We start from the raw sequence: 12,839 nt of genomic DNA, 5'->3' as shown, positions 1-12,839 counted from the left end.
CAGTATATCAGGACCAAAACATGGCTCTCAGCATGGTTTCTGCATCTCCACCAGCCAGCACCCTGCAAGATTGCCAGCACCCTGCAGAAGGAAGAGCAAACTGGGGGAGGAAAATCCACCAAGTAGGTGCTTCTCCTGGAAGACCATTCCCAGGCACATCCAGGGGAGCAAAAAGAAGCCAGCAACTGCATCAAAGTTGCATCTTATGCTTCTCATAAGAGGACACAGAGCAGCCAGAGCCGTGCAGCATGCATCCCTGTTCTCTGTGTCCAGAGGGTAAAAGGCAAGTGCCTCTGCACAAGGCATTATGAGAGGGCATGAAGCAGAGCGATGATCATAGACTCATTTAGGTTGGAACAGACCTTTAATAATGACACCATCCAAAAAACTGCATATGTGATTTTGATCAGCGAGTAAAGCAGCAATCACTTGAGGATTTCAAAGCACTTTACAAATATTAACCCTTACAAGTCTACCCATCTCAACTTTCTGGATCCTGGAAAAAAGGCAGGTATTGAATTTTTCCCTAATGGAAAATGGAAATGAAAGCACAGAGCAAATAAAGCAGGGTTTCCCAAACAGACTCAGATACCAATAGACTTGGATTCTGGATCAGAAAAAGATGGGACTTGCTATATCAGAGATTAATTTATGCCTCAGAGCACAGTCCCGCAGGACAGTCTACGGTGGCACAGACACCCCAGCAAGGACTGGGTCCAGAGGCAAGGATGTATATCAGAAATGTGGAATAAACATCCTTCTGCATGGTGTACTCGTGGAACTACACTCTATCATAATGTATCTATATGTACATATACAGGTATATTTATATATGTATGTGTGTGTATATATATAAAAAAATAAAATACACATGGATTTCCACATACACAGATACGGATATAGCCCCAGGGCCTGCCTAAACATACAGAGAGCTTTTATTGTGACAGACAAACCCTCAGATGTTTTGACATTAAAATGTCTCCTTTCAGTCCCCATCAAGGAATTGATGATTAGTGCTTTTTACAAACAAGATACAAAGACAGAGCTTGCATGGTACCTGTGGAGCTAAAGACAAAGTACATTTCCCTACAGGGCAGTAGTAGGGGACTTAAAAATTCCTCAGCATTACAATAAGGCAGATCATGGTTTTATGAGTGATTGTATCCATGAAAAAGATGCAGAAAAGTAGCTGGTCAGCAGCTTGTACTTAGGAGAGACTTACCCTGCAATCCTCTACCCTGCTCAGTTGTAATCCACCGTGACAATAGATACAGTGGAATAAACAGAAAGGCACTGCCTGGCCCATAGTTGTGCATGCTCTGTCCACACGCCCTGCTAAGAATCAGAATATGACTCCCAAAAATCAACTCTAATAATTAGGCGTTTGTAGTTTGTTTATGAAGCACCAACATGACAACTCGCACGTCATGCTTTTCCTCTGTGACGGCACAGGAGGGTGTTTGCTCTCAGTGAAGTTGATCTCTAAAAGGGTTATGTATCTTAAATAGCCTAAAGATCCTTTAGGTGAAGGCACATCGGGCTCTTCCCTAGTAACGCAAGGCTGTGGCGACAGCTCTTCCCAACAGTACGGAGATGACGCAGCAGTAGCAGCTGATGAGGCATCACACTGGAATGTCTTGGATGGGGACTGCAGAGGAGGTTTCTGTGAGGGATAAAACACTGCTGCCAGCACAAAATAATTAACCCCCATCTTTGGCGTAAGATGATCTTTGCTCTGCCTCTCCCATGAAACCACTGCGAGCACGTTGGGGCAGAGAAGGTAACAGGTCATCGGGGTACATGGGCTTCCTGGCGCTGTCACAGCTCAAACAATCGTGGTTTTTAACTGACATTGTCTAATGAGTCTAAAAGAAGCTATTTCTACATAGTGCCTCTACCTCAAGAAAGACTAAATAATGAACTGACTCAAAATTTCAGTGGCCAGGTAGACCTCCGGGAATACACAGTTTTATTAAGTGTTAGAGAAATGTTGACTGCACTGTTTATCTAAATACAAGTTGGGGTTTTCTGTTTTTTCTTTGTTTTTGGTTTTGGTTTTTTGGGGTTTTTTCAAAGATTTTTAAATTCTGAGCAGCATCCAGATTGGGAAGAATGAAAATGTGGAAAATAGCAGCGATAAGAATCAAAAAGCACTTTTGCTGCTCCAGTATAATTTGAAACATGAATTATCTAGCTTACAACTCCTTACCTTACACAATTATCTCTAATGGTTGCAGCGTACAAGACAATACCCTGAAATTTAAATAAGTCCATTTATTAGCACAGCAAGCAGCATTTCTAACCATCTAAGTGCATCCTGCCTGCCAGTGGCTCCTATCTGGTGAATATTATCTGATCATGGTGTTGGGAGCAATCTTATGGAAACTACCATAGTAAATGCTATTCCTAAAGGAAAACATTGACACCAACAGATCCCTAGGCTAAGCCACGAGTAGGAACAATCTTTGCTTTTGCAATGCCCAGCTCAAGTCAGAGTGCTGCAGGTTGCCAGCCTCCACAGGTGAATGTAACAGAGCTGTTGCCCAAAACATGAAGGGTGAATTTTGTATTTACAGTTTGCAGGAAAGTAATTTATATAGAAAAAACTGCATTATGAGTTCAAACAACTGTGGAGGACAGGTAGCCTGCAGGTAGGCCCCAGTTTCTTCAAGGGTTTTAGGACCTGGGTGAGGGATATTTCACTTTCCTAGTGGGTGCAAGTCTTCTGAACAATGGCGCACATCTATCATATTAGGAAGAATAAATATTTGCTAGGAAGAAGGAAGCACTGAAGATTAGCTTGGTGACCAGAAGCCATTATTTCTCTTATTATCTGTACCTATTAAAGAAAAACTGCCTCCCATGATTGGTCATTTAAGGTCATGAATATTTGAAAAGATCTGCATTTCATCTTCTTTTGGGGGGAAGAGGGTGGGGGTTTAAACAGCATATAAAATATTTTCTTTAAATGCAGAGACTGAAGATAAATTAGACAGAACTAGTCCATGTGCACTTATTCACATCTACCTCCTCATTTCACAGCCCAGAGGTGGATTTCAAGTTGGTTTTTTGACTGTACCATCCAAGACAGCTCTGGGGAGGAGAAAGAAGGAGAAAGATATCCTTGCACAGACCAGCAAGGCGACGCCACTGATAAACAATGTACCTACACCAGACTGAGAGGTTGGTCTTATCTTGGAACTTGCTTCCTCCCCGCTTTCTGCAAGCTTCGTCTTATCAGAAGCTATGCAAAAATTCTCTTTACCACCCAAACAAGAACACAGTTTGCGTAAGAGAAAATAGGAGACTACTGCCTGCTGTCCAGAAAGGCCCCAGATCTGGCTGCACCAACTGGAATATCCAGCCCTGTGCAGAATCCGGCCATCAGCCTTGCTTCCCATAAGCATCCCCTGGCTGTATGGAGATGGGCCATTTGTCCACTTAATCACACACATCTCCAGATGTCTTCTGCTTCCCTTCTCCAGCGGTAGCGTGGGTTGCAGCAGACTGAAAAGGTTTGGCCAAGCCATGAAGAACAGGCATGCTCTCCCGCGGGAGGCAGCGATATGCTGCTTGGTAAGGACAGGCTGCCTTCTCCAGCCCTGCTTTGTCCAGGTGGAGACTCAGTTCTGTCCTCAGACACCGATGAAACCTCTCCCACCACAGCCATGAGGCGACAGGGAGAGGAATGGCATTTGCATTTGGAGTTACTGTCCCTATGCCTTGTTAGCCAGTCCCACAGCCTCATTTATATGCCAAGTGAAGGATACTTAAGAAATTGTCTAGTTGTGAAATTGTCCATTACCAGCAAGGAAAGCCCTCTGAACCCATCCTAGGCACAAGAAGCACTAATCCAACCCACACATCATCAAGCACTGGCTCAGCTCAGGATCAGATCCTGGAGAAAGCCAACCAGGCAAAAGAAAAAGGCCTTTTCACGCGAGGCGATTAGAGCTTCACTACGTCAGCGTCTAGTCCGAGCAACAAAACATGGGAAATCCTCCATGCAAAAGCTATCATCAGATGCAACATGCTCGGATCGTCTAGACTGTGCCACTCCAGAAGACATATGCATCCACCATAAATAACCTTTCCAAATCAAGTGAGTAGAATAACTTCAACCAGTGTTGTATTCAGGCCATCACTGCACCGCAGTGTAGGTCTGCTGGATGTCTGTACATGATAACAATAAAAATTAAATGCTCAGTGCCCTGGTTTCTCTAATCACTGTAGCACTGTTTCAGGGAAAAGAAAAAAAAAAAAAGAAAGAAGCCCTTGTAAAGTGTCCCACTGTCTACCTGCTCAGCTACACACAGGCAGGCCTGTCTATGGGTTTTACCTGTCAGCATGAGGTTCCTTTTTCTAAAATCTGCTGAACTCCCGGCATCCCAGATACCCTCCACCAGAGATTAGGAGAAATAGAATAACTAATATAATTCCCCAAACAAGGTGAATGTTTGATCAGCTGTGTGTTAAGCCAGAAATTATCCAGAATAGTTCCGTGGTTGTCATGGTGGCAACAGGATCTTAAGCTGATACTAAAGAATAGTCTCACAATGACTTACTAGGTGGCAGCTAAGGAAATTGCTTATTATGCTTAGGTTGTTTGCTTATAATAATTCCACCCGCACCTCTTCCTTTCTATCCACTTCCCTGTTTCTTGTCAGTCTTAGCTAGTGACATCTCCAAAAGAAGCAGCATCCCTAATTACGGGCTCAGTTCAGTGGGGACTTTGCCGTGCATTAACCTCAAAGAACCACCAACTACGTAATCCCAGACAAACTTCTAGATAACTGGTGCATCACCGCATACATTCAGTATTGATTCCATCCTAGCGCTGCCCAATGCGTTGGGCACTTACAAAACTCAGCTATGGAGACAGAACCATCTTTCTTCACACCCAGATTCACTCATGCTATGTGCGAGCATGGGTTCAGTTACCGATGGGAAAGGCAAAATGCGTACTCCAAAGCTGCGTGGGAGAAAAGTAAATCCATCCACGAACCTCTTCTCTAGAAGGGATGGGGAAAATATAATTTCGCATGCAAACATCTCCATCTGTGTACAACACCAAGAGCCACTCGGTGGCTAAGAGAGGAGGCAGCCGGATTGGAGGCAGGTCTCCTGCCCCAAACCCTAGAGCTAGCTGCCACGTACCACAGTACAACACAAATCCTTTCCTAAGAGGACAGCTGAGCAGGCAACGTATTGGAAACCTTGACCCACACTGAATTTCTCTCAGCAGAACAGCGTCAGCTGGCAAGGGCGCAGAAAGGAAACACACCCTTCGGTACTATGTACGGTAGCAGAAGTCACGGCATAGATGCAGCAAGCAACCGAAAAGTGCTTTTATCAGCTCAGCTTGGGCTGTCCCGAGAGGCAGGACAACTCCTGAAGAGCAGGTGCTGATCACCACGGACAGACACTGCTACACGCATCTTGGACATGGCGACATCCACAGAAGCCTTCTTGCCTCCTCCTTGTGCTTTGCTTCTGGTTGTGTTCTGCATTTTCTTTGTAAGGCTTAGAGACTTTGTAAAAACTAGTGCTGCCCTGAAGAAGTCTGAGCATGAAGTCACTCTGCCACAGAAGACAGGGACGTGTCTCAAACTGCTGGTCTTCATCCTAGCCTACATGCAGGTACCTGCTGTTGTTTCTCCTCATCCACATCCATATTCCCACATGTGAAGCCAGAGAAGAACCACCTCAAACAGAAAAAAATCATTTGTGGAGACTGGACAGTCATAATATGCATCAGTGAACTACATGATGCAGCAGTGAGGAATATCGCTGCAGTCAATGCAATTATTTCTCCTGTTGGCTTCTTGCTAGAGACACTGAGGATTTCCTTCAGCAGCGTATTGATTTGTGACAAGAAAACAAAGAATCTGATTTTTTTTTTTTTTGGCATTTGCTTTATATAAAGTCATCATTGGCACAGCATTCTGTGACCCCCGTTTCTTTGAAAGCAACTGCAATGTTCAAGTGTTAATCTCTTTGAAAGCTTTATCTCTATGTTTGTACTAAGCTGAGACTTCTTCGGTATTTATTAAGCTCAGAAAAAGAAATTCCTAATTTCTTAATAGAAATCTAATTTAGGAAAAAAAGCAAGCTTATCAATTGCCTTTAAATTACTTTTCAGATGGCTCCATTTGGCACTTCTACAGCTCTCAACTCGGGTGTAATACCAGATCAACAAAACAAAATAGTTTATAAACCTCTGTTTGGGAGGACTCTTGCTTCTCTTCCAATTTAAAATACTCCTTGTAAATCCTTGCTGGATAGATACTGCCTAACTCCCCAGTGTCGTAAGTAAGCAGGAATAGCATCGGAAGAGGAAGATTTTTGCATTCATTGACATGAAATCAAGTCTATCCATAACTATATATTGTTTTAACAAGTCAGCTAAATCAAGGAAATTTAAACTTTTCTAGTCCTTGTATTTTAGCTAGGTGAAATGCAGACATAGCCATCTTCCATAAAAAGATGACCCCAAATGGAGGTGGGTTTGGTTTTTTTCCCCTTTCCCCACTAACTGGAAACAGTTTGTGTACTGATGTGCCCTGAAATAATTTCCTCCATGCTCTCTGTGTTAAGAAAAGCGATTGTCTATAGCTAGTGCCCCATACGAAAGGATTCCTCTTTGTTCAGTCTATTAAGGGGTACATGGCTTGCGCTGAAGAAATGTTTTGTCATCTATTTATATATTTATGGCATAATTAGTTCATATGCAACTTAGATGGAAACAGCCTAACATGAGAAAGCCAGCACATTCTTAGACAATAAGGTGGATTTGTGAATGCGTGAACACAGGAATAAAGAACTGCCAGTCCAAATAAGACAAAATACCGAGTCTCAAAGCGCAGATTACAGAAAGAAACCTTGCATATGTTTCAAATATCAGAAACATAATCCCGGATCACGGAGCTGCATGCACTGACGCAGGGGGAGGTTAGGCGCTCCTCTCCGCAGCACCCACGGCAAGCCCTGGCACGCTGGTCCGGGCAGCGCTTTGCTCCAGCTGGCAGGCGTCCAGACATTAACTGCGCTGGCATTTGTTTCGAGGGAGGGAAAGAGGGGAAAACTTGGTTTAAATATAACTCGGCAGCCTCCAGCAGAAACTTTGGCTGCGAAGCCGAGCGGTAAGATACGCCTGTTGAATCAGCACTGCCCTCCTTGTGCTGTGACTCTGCACGCCACAGGACGCTTTTAGCTCTTGAGTACTAAAACTGAACAAGGAAAATATGCTAGAATATGTTAAAACAGCTATGTTTACAGGCCTGTATTAAAAGCAAAAACATGTTGTGATTAAACATAACAGCTGTCAATGCTCTGAGGTGTTACAAGCGTGAGACTATTTAAAGACAATGACTGGCGCCATCTATTTTACTGCGATCGAGCTAGGAAAAGCTGCAGTTATTAACCACTGACTGAGGCTTTACATTTATGGCAGCCCTGAAGAAGTTGTCACAGAGAGGGTGACAAGTACAGAGGCGACTTTTAGTGGCAATGAATACTCCCCAACAGATAGCCAGGACACATGACATCAGTGGCACTGGCTGCTCATGTTTTCATCAATTACAGCCTTGAATTTCAGATTTACACATGCAAAAATATACAGAAAGCATGTTTTTAGTGTACCTCCACGTACATAACACACGTTTTAACAGCTACTCTCTCAAGACTGCACTCAGCCTTAAGTCTTGAGATGGGTGACCCCTTCCCTCCCTCCCAGCCCTGCCGCAGGGGGGGACTCAACGGGATACATGGTGCCAAGTCCCTTGATGAAGATTGGCCTCCATTTATATGCCAAACTACAAATTTATAAGCCAAACCCACAAATTTATGTGCCAAACCTACAAACTTATATGCCAAACTGACAAAATGCTCTCTCTGAGAGGGCAGATCTGATGCTAGAGGAGAATTTGCTGCACTGGGCCATGGCCACAGCACCCAGCATGTTGCCTGCACGTTTTACACCCTCTCTGGTTGCTGTAGCACAGCGTTGGGATTTCGCACTCGCTCGGACCCTTCCACAGCAAACAGAGCTGGCACACAGGGCCCCAGGACAGGGACACGGTACTATGAGAGGAATTCATGAGATGCAAATGGCACAGCAGGGAAATGCAAAGCAGGGACTGTCTGTGGGAGTCCCATGTGAAGTCTGATGGACCTGGCTCTTGTGTTCCTCTGTGGCAGCAGATGCTCTTACCAGCACCCATGAATGCATTGGGATCATTCCCTGTTTTGCAGAAAGCAAGCTGGGATCATTCCCCATTTTGCAGAGAGCAAGTGGGGACAAAGAAATTCCACTTGTCAACCCCTCGCTTGCTTTTGTGTGCACTTTCACCCCTAAGGCCAAGATCCCGCAGCTACCTGAGAACCCAGATTCCATTTAAAAAGATGAGTATTTCCAAACCTCACTGGTACAGGAACAGCTTTGAGAACATGAACTCTAAAGGCTTAAAAAAAACCCTGACACAGAGCATGCCCACACCTTTCTGCAGATGCAAAACATCTCACAAAATTCAAATAAATTTCATGTGCCTTGGGACAGCAATATTGAGAGGTAAAGAACCAGCTGATGTGTTGGGTTTTTTTTAAAGTACACACTAAGATTTTCAAAATGAAACAACCAGCATCACTGTCAGAGCCACCACATCCCAGTCCCGATGTCAGATATCCAACACCCACAGTTTGGTCCTACAGTGTGCTTTTTCCTCACCTGACTTCAGCCATCTAGAAGTCAAACTTTGCTCATCCTGGACTCCCCCAACAGAGAAAGGCCGGTTCAACCCATCTTGAATTAGGTAACCACGAGAGGACCATCCAAGATGCCTTCCCTTCCACAGACTGCCTTCCACTAGACGTGTAACTTCAAAATAAAACCCGAGATAAGACTGAATTTATCTTAAACTGACTGAAGCAAACTCACACTGAACAATCAAACAGCAGAGGCAAAGAAGGAACTCCAGCCTTTGGGAGCTTAAGGTTTATATTTTGAGACTGATTTTTTTTTTTTTTCTTTTTTTTAAGCCAGCAATTACTCTCTATTCTCAACTGATTTGTAACCGAGATAGAGAGTTGAAAAGTTTGGGCAGAAGCAGACAAAAAAAAGCCTTGACTAACAAATGAATCTGAAGCTGAGCACAGTCAGTTTAAGGATATTCCAAGTGCAAAAACATAAAGTAGATTTAATAAAATTATTATTTATTCCACTTTGCTCTTTAATTAGAAAGATTTGCTTCTTTCAATAGCAAAGCCAAAAATCCCCCCACTTTAGAGTAGTATCTAAGTAAAAAGAATGGAAAGATTTAATCAGACTGCAGGCACTCACACTTGAAATAGGCACATACACAAAATCTGCTTTAACAGGAGACGAGTCTTGTTTCACAACATACTTTATTCAAAACAAACAGGAGAAACCAAGTCAAGAATAGGCGGCAGATGCTTAAAAATAGGTCTTATTGCAATTTTTCACTCGTTTCTAAGACCAACAAGAAAGCAAGTGCTGGGATTTCAGAGCTCTGGCAAACTACAGGGATGAGCTGGAGTTGAAACCAACCCCCTCCCACTCCCCCCAGTAAGACTAGGAGAAACGCCCGGGGGAAAACAGAGACACCACCAGGGCTATGCAAGCTTCCTAACGGGAGGGCAGAGGGACCGGCCGGCCCGTCTCCCCCCTTTCCCGACCCCCCCCCCCCAGCACTTCCAAGCTCCCACCGGGGCGGGAGCGGGATTGGGACACGGCCCCGGAGCCCGCCGGGGTTTGTAGCAACCGAGGTTTCTTCCGAGCCTGATGCTCAGAAGACGGAGTTAAAGGAAAATACGAACCGGGGGACAAGTTCGTTACAAGCGGGAGGGGTGCCGTGGCCGTCCGTCCCTCCCCCCCCCCCGCCCCGGGTCGCCACGCGGTTTGGATCCCCGTTCCCCGAGCGGGGACCGGCACCGGAGGGCGGGGGAGGAAGGCGGGGGGGGGGGGGGGGAAGAGGAGGAGGAGGGAAGGAGGAGGAGGAGGGGGGGGGGGGTGTCGCCTCCCCCCCGCTCCGCCCGGGTGCGGTGCCGCTCCCAACTTCCCGGGGGTGGTGCGGGGAGCGCCCTCAGCCCCGGGCGGCACCGAGGGGCGGCAGAGCCCGGGGAAACGAAACCTGCGGCCGGGACGGGGCGGAGAAGCGCAGCCGGGGAGGGGGGGGGTGGGAGGTGGGTGTGTGTTGGGGGGGAAGGGGGTCCCCGCCGTCCCTTACCGCCCTCCGCGGAGGCCGCGAAGCCCCTCACCACCACCACCCCCCCTCCACCTCACCACAGGTCCCCTCAGCGGGCGGGACCCCCGCGGCAGGGCTTTCCCCCCCCCCCCCCCCCGCGGTCCACCATCCCCGTCCCGCCCGGCTGGTCACCGCGGCCCCCGCTCACCTGCCCTCCCCGCCGGGCGCCGCGGGCCGCGCTGGGCTCCGGCCGCCGGGGCCGCGCGTTGCTCCCGTTGGCAAGTAACAGTCTCCAGGGCTACGGTCACTATGGCGCCTGGCGCCGGGTCTCGAGGCAACTGTTGCTACCCTCTCCCCCTCACGTCACCGCCCGGCCACGCCCACTCCCGCTAGGAGGGGGGTGGGAGCGGGGGCGTGGCCCGCTGAGCTCGCCGCCGGCTGTTGGAGGGTCGGCTGTCAGTCGTTGGAGGGGCGGGAGGCGGCGGGGTTAGGCCAATGGAGGTGGGGAAGGGGCGGGGCGGAGAGTTGGCGCGCGCTTTGGCGCTTCGGAGCGGGGCGGGGCGGGGCGGGAGGCGGAGGGGCGGGGCGGGGCGCGGAGGGGCGGGGCGGGAGGCGAAGGGGCGGGGCGCGGAGGGGCGGGAAACTGCGATCCCGCGAGCTCTGCGTTTTTATCTGGGGGAGGGGGGCGGAGGGGGGAGAAAAAAGTTCATTTTTCCTCTATTAAATATTAGAAAGTTCCCGTTGACTCCCGGGCGACGGCACAAAGGCGGTCGGCACACCGGCGGGCTCGGGGTTTTCTCCCAGTTGCCGTTACCTGAGCTCCCAGTTCCCCATGACGTCAAACCGTTTCCACAGCGACCGGCTGTGACGTCACAGCCAACAAAAGGGAAGAGGCAGGGACGGATGGGAGCTCAGGGGTCCTGGTTTAGTGCAAATTTTAGAAAGATAAGTGAATTGCTGGGCAGCATCCTCCCGCGCCCCGTTGGTTGGGGGATGCGATGGATGTGGAGAGAAGCAGCATCATGATGCAAAATTATCCGTCTAACAGCATCCGTCATGGGGTTTAAAGAATGGGTTAAGTCCACAAAATGCCAGGCTCGAACCCCGAACGGCTGCAGCAGCAAACGTGTTTTCTGGGGAGCTCCCTGCGGAGCCAGAGCGAGTCCGGAGGAGGCATCTGCCAGCAGCTCCAGAACAGCTCCCAACGCCCGCGCTCGGCCGGAAAATGTGCAGAATCCGGTCACTTCGCAGATACATCTATTTGCAAGTGTGCAGAACGACAAAGCTTTGGGATGCTGCGCAGGGGAAAACCCCCAGAGCGCCAGCTGATGGGTGGGAAGAGGTAACTGATAGTTTTGTGTTGGTGGTGGAGAGAAAATGAAGCCTAAACTGTGGTCTCTGGACGCAGAGAATTGCAAAAGGAGCAGCTGCCTCAGCTCTACACTTTCTCCCCTTGAATGAACATCCCCGCTACATCTGCGGTGAGAATCGGTGTTATCCGGCACAGACATCCTCTGCCCTCCTGGAAACGGAAACTCAGCAGATCTCAGGTGGGATTTCCTTGAAATCCCTTCCCCTGAGTGACCAGGAGAGACTCGAAACATTGTGCTGTGTGAAGAAGGGGATTTGTAGCCTTAAGATTACATTTCCAGTCCAGACATGACTGCCTGGCCTCACCAGCAAGGCAGCGCCAGGGGTCCTGAACACAGCCAGCCTAAAATCTATCCCTAAGGATGGCCTTTATTCTTTCATCTGGGAGGGAAAAACCGGCTTTCTGTAGTGGGCAACACTACAAATTCTGCCCCTGCAGGGTTGGGATGCTCCTCTGGATACGGATTCCTATAAAAACAAATCAGCATGTACAAACCTGTCCAGGTAGTTAAAGCAAATCCCTTGGAAATCAATATTAAGTAGCTGCAAGAACCCTGGCTCATGCTGAGCCGTCTCGTCCTGGTCTTTTTGCAAAGAATGGCCAAATCCTCTTGTTTTCTGGCATTTCATGCAGGCTGAGTTTTGTGTCTGTCCTTAAGAAAGAGTTGGTGAAGGAAACACTGACACTGCTATTAATGTGATCTTTCTCTTTTTCACCTTGCATTGGTAAGAGGTGACAAATTTAAACATATTTGAAAGTTAAGATGGTTCCGTTGTTCAAATTCTAAGAGGTTTCTCTTTGCAGCCAAAGGGTCTTGATAGTACTATGATGCTGATGAGCCTGGTCATGGCTTTGTGGTTAAGGTTAAATGCGGTTTTGCTCCTAAAGAAGAAATTATGAATGGAGGCATAGCTTTCAAAACAAGCGGGGATGCGTCCTTCCTCTTACTGCGGGCAATTTCATCTCCCACCAACACACATCAGCCTCGCTGCTTCGGAGCTGGCCTGACCCACGTCAAGTTAACCCAGCCCTATATCCCAGGCATTTCTCTGAAGTTTAAAATGACTGAGAGATCTGATGTGGCCAAGACACTTGCTTTAGCCACAGGAGAGGGAGGTGCTCGCTCCCCACATCCTCTCCTGTTTAATTCTGGCAGTAAGGGCTGCATAATGAAAACCAATACATGCTCTAGGTCGGTCTCAGTTCTTCTCTATGGTTTTCGAAGGCAGGTGCTGCCAAGGAAAGCAGCATTTTTTATAAAGCTT

At 47.8% G+C, this 12,839-nt stretch overlaps 1 protein-coding gene across 5 annotated transcripts in view; it reads right to left on the bottom strand.

Moving 5' to 3' along the window:
• Window positions 1-10,546, bottom strand: part of RFX2 (regulatory factor X2) — a 62,429-nt gene extending 51,883 nt beyond the window's left edge. The window contains exons 1-2 of one of the 5 annotated variants that reach the window (XM_049807982.1): window positions 10,411-10,546; window positions 8,726-8,875 (exon numbers count right to left, since the gene is read on the bottom strand). The gene's annotated coding sequence lies outside the window, so the exon portion shown is untranslated. Of the gene's footprint in view, window positions 1-8,725; window positions 8,876-10,410 lie in introns of those variants that run through there. The other 4 variants (XM_049807977.1, XM_049807976.1, XM_049807975.1 and 1 more) reach the window with 4 other exon arrangements.
• Window positions 10,547-12,839: the final 2,293 nt, after the last annotated feature.

The sequence above is a fragment of the Accipiter gentilis genome, chromosome 8 (genome assembly GCF_929443795.1).
Source record: "Accipiter gentilis chromosome 8, bAccGen1.1, whole genome shotgun sequence".
Taxonomy (NCBI): domain Eukaryota; kingdom Metazoa; phylum Chordata; class Aves; order Accipitriformes; family Accipitridae; genus Astur; species Astur gentilis.
Note: the sequence above shows the minus strand (reverse complement) of the source record. Positions and strands in the feature narration are given on the sequence as shown.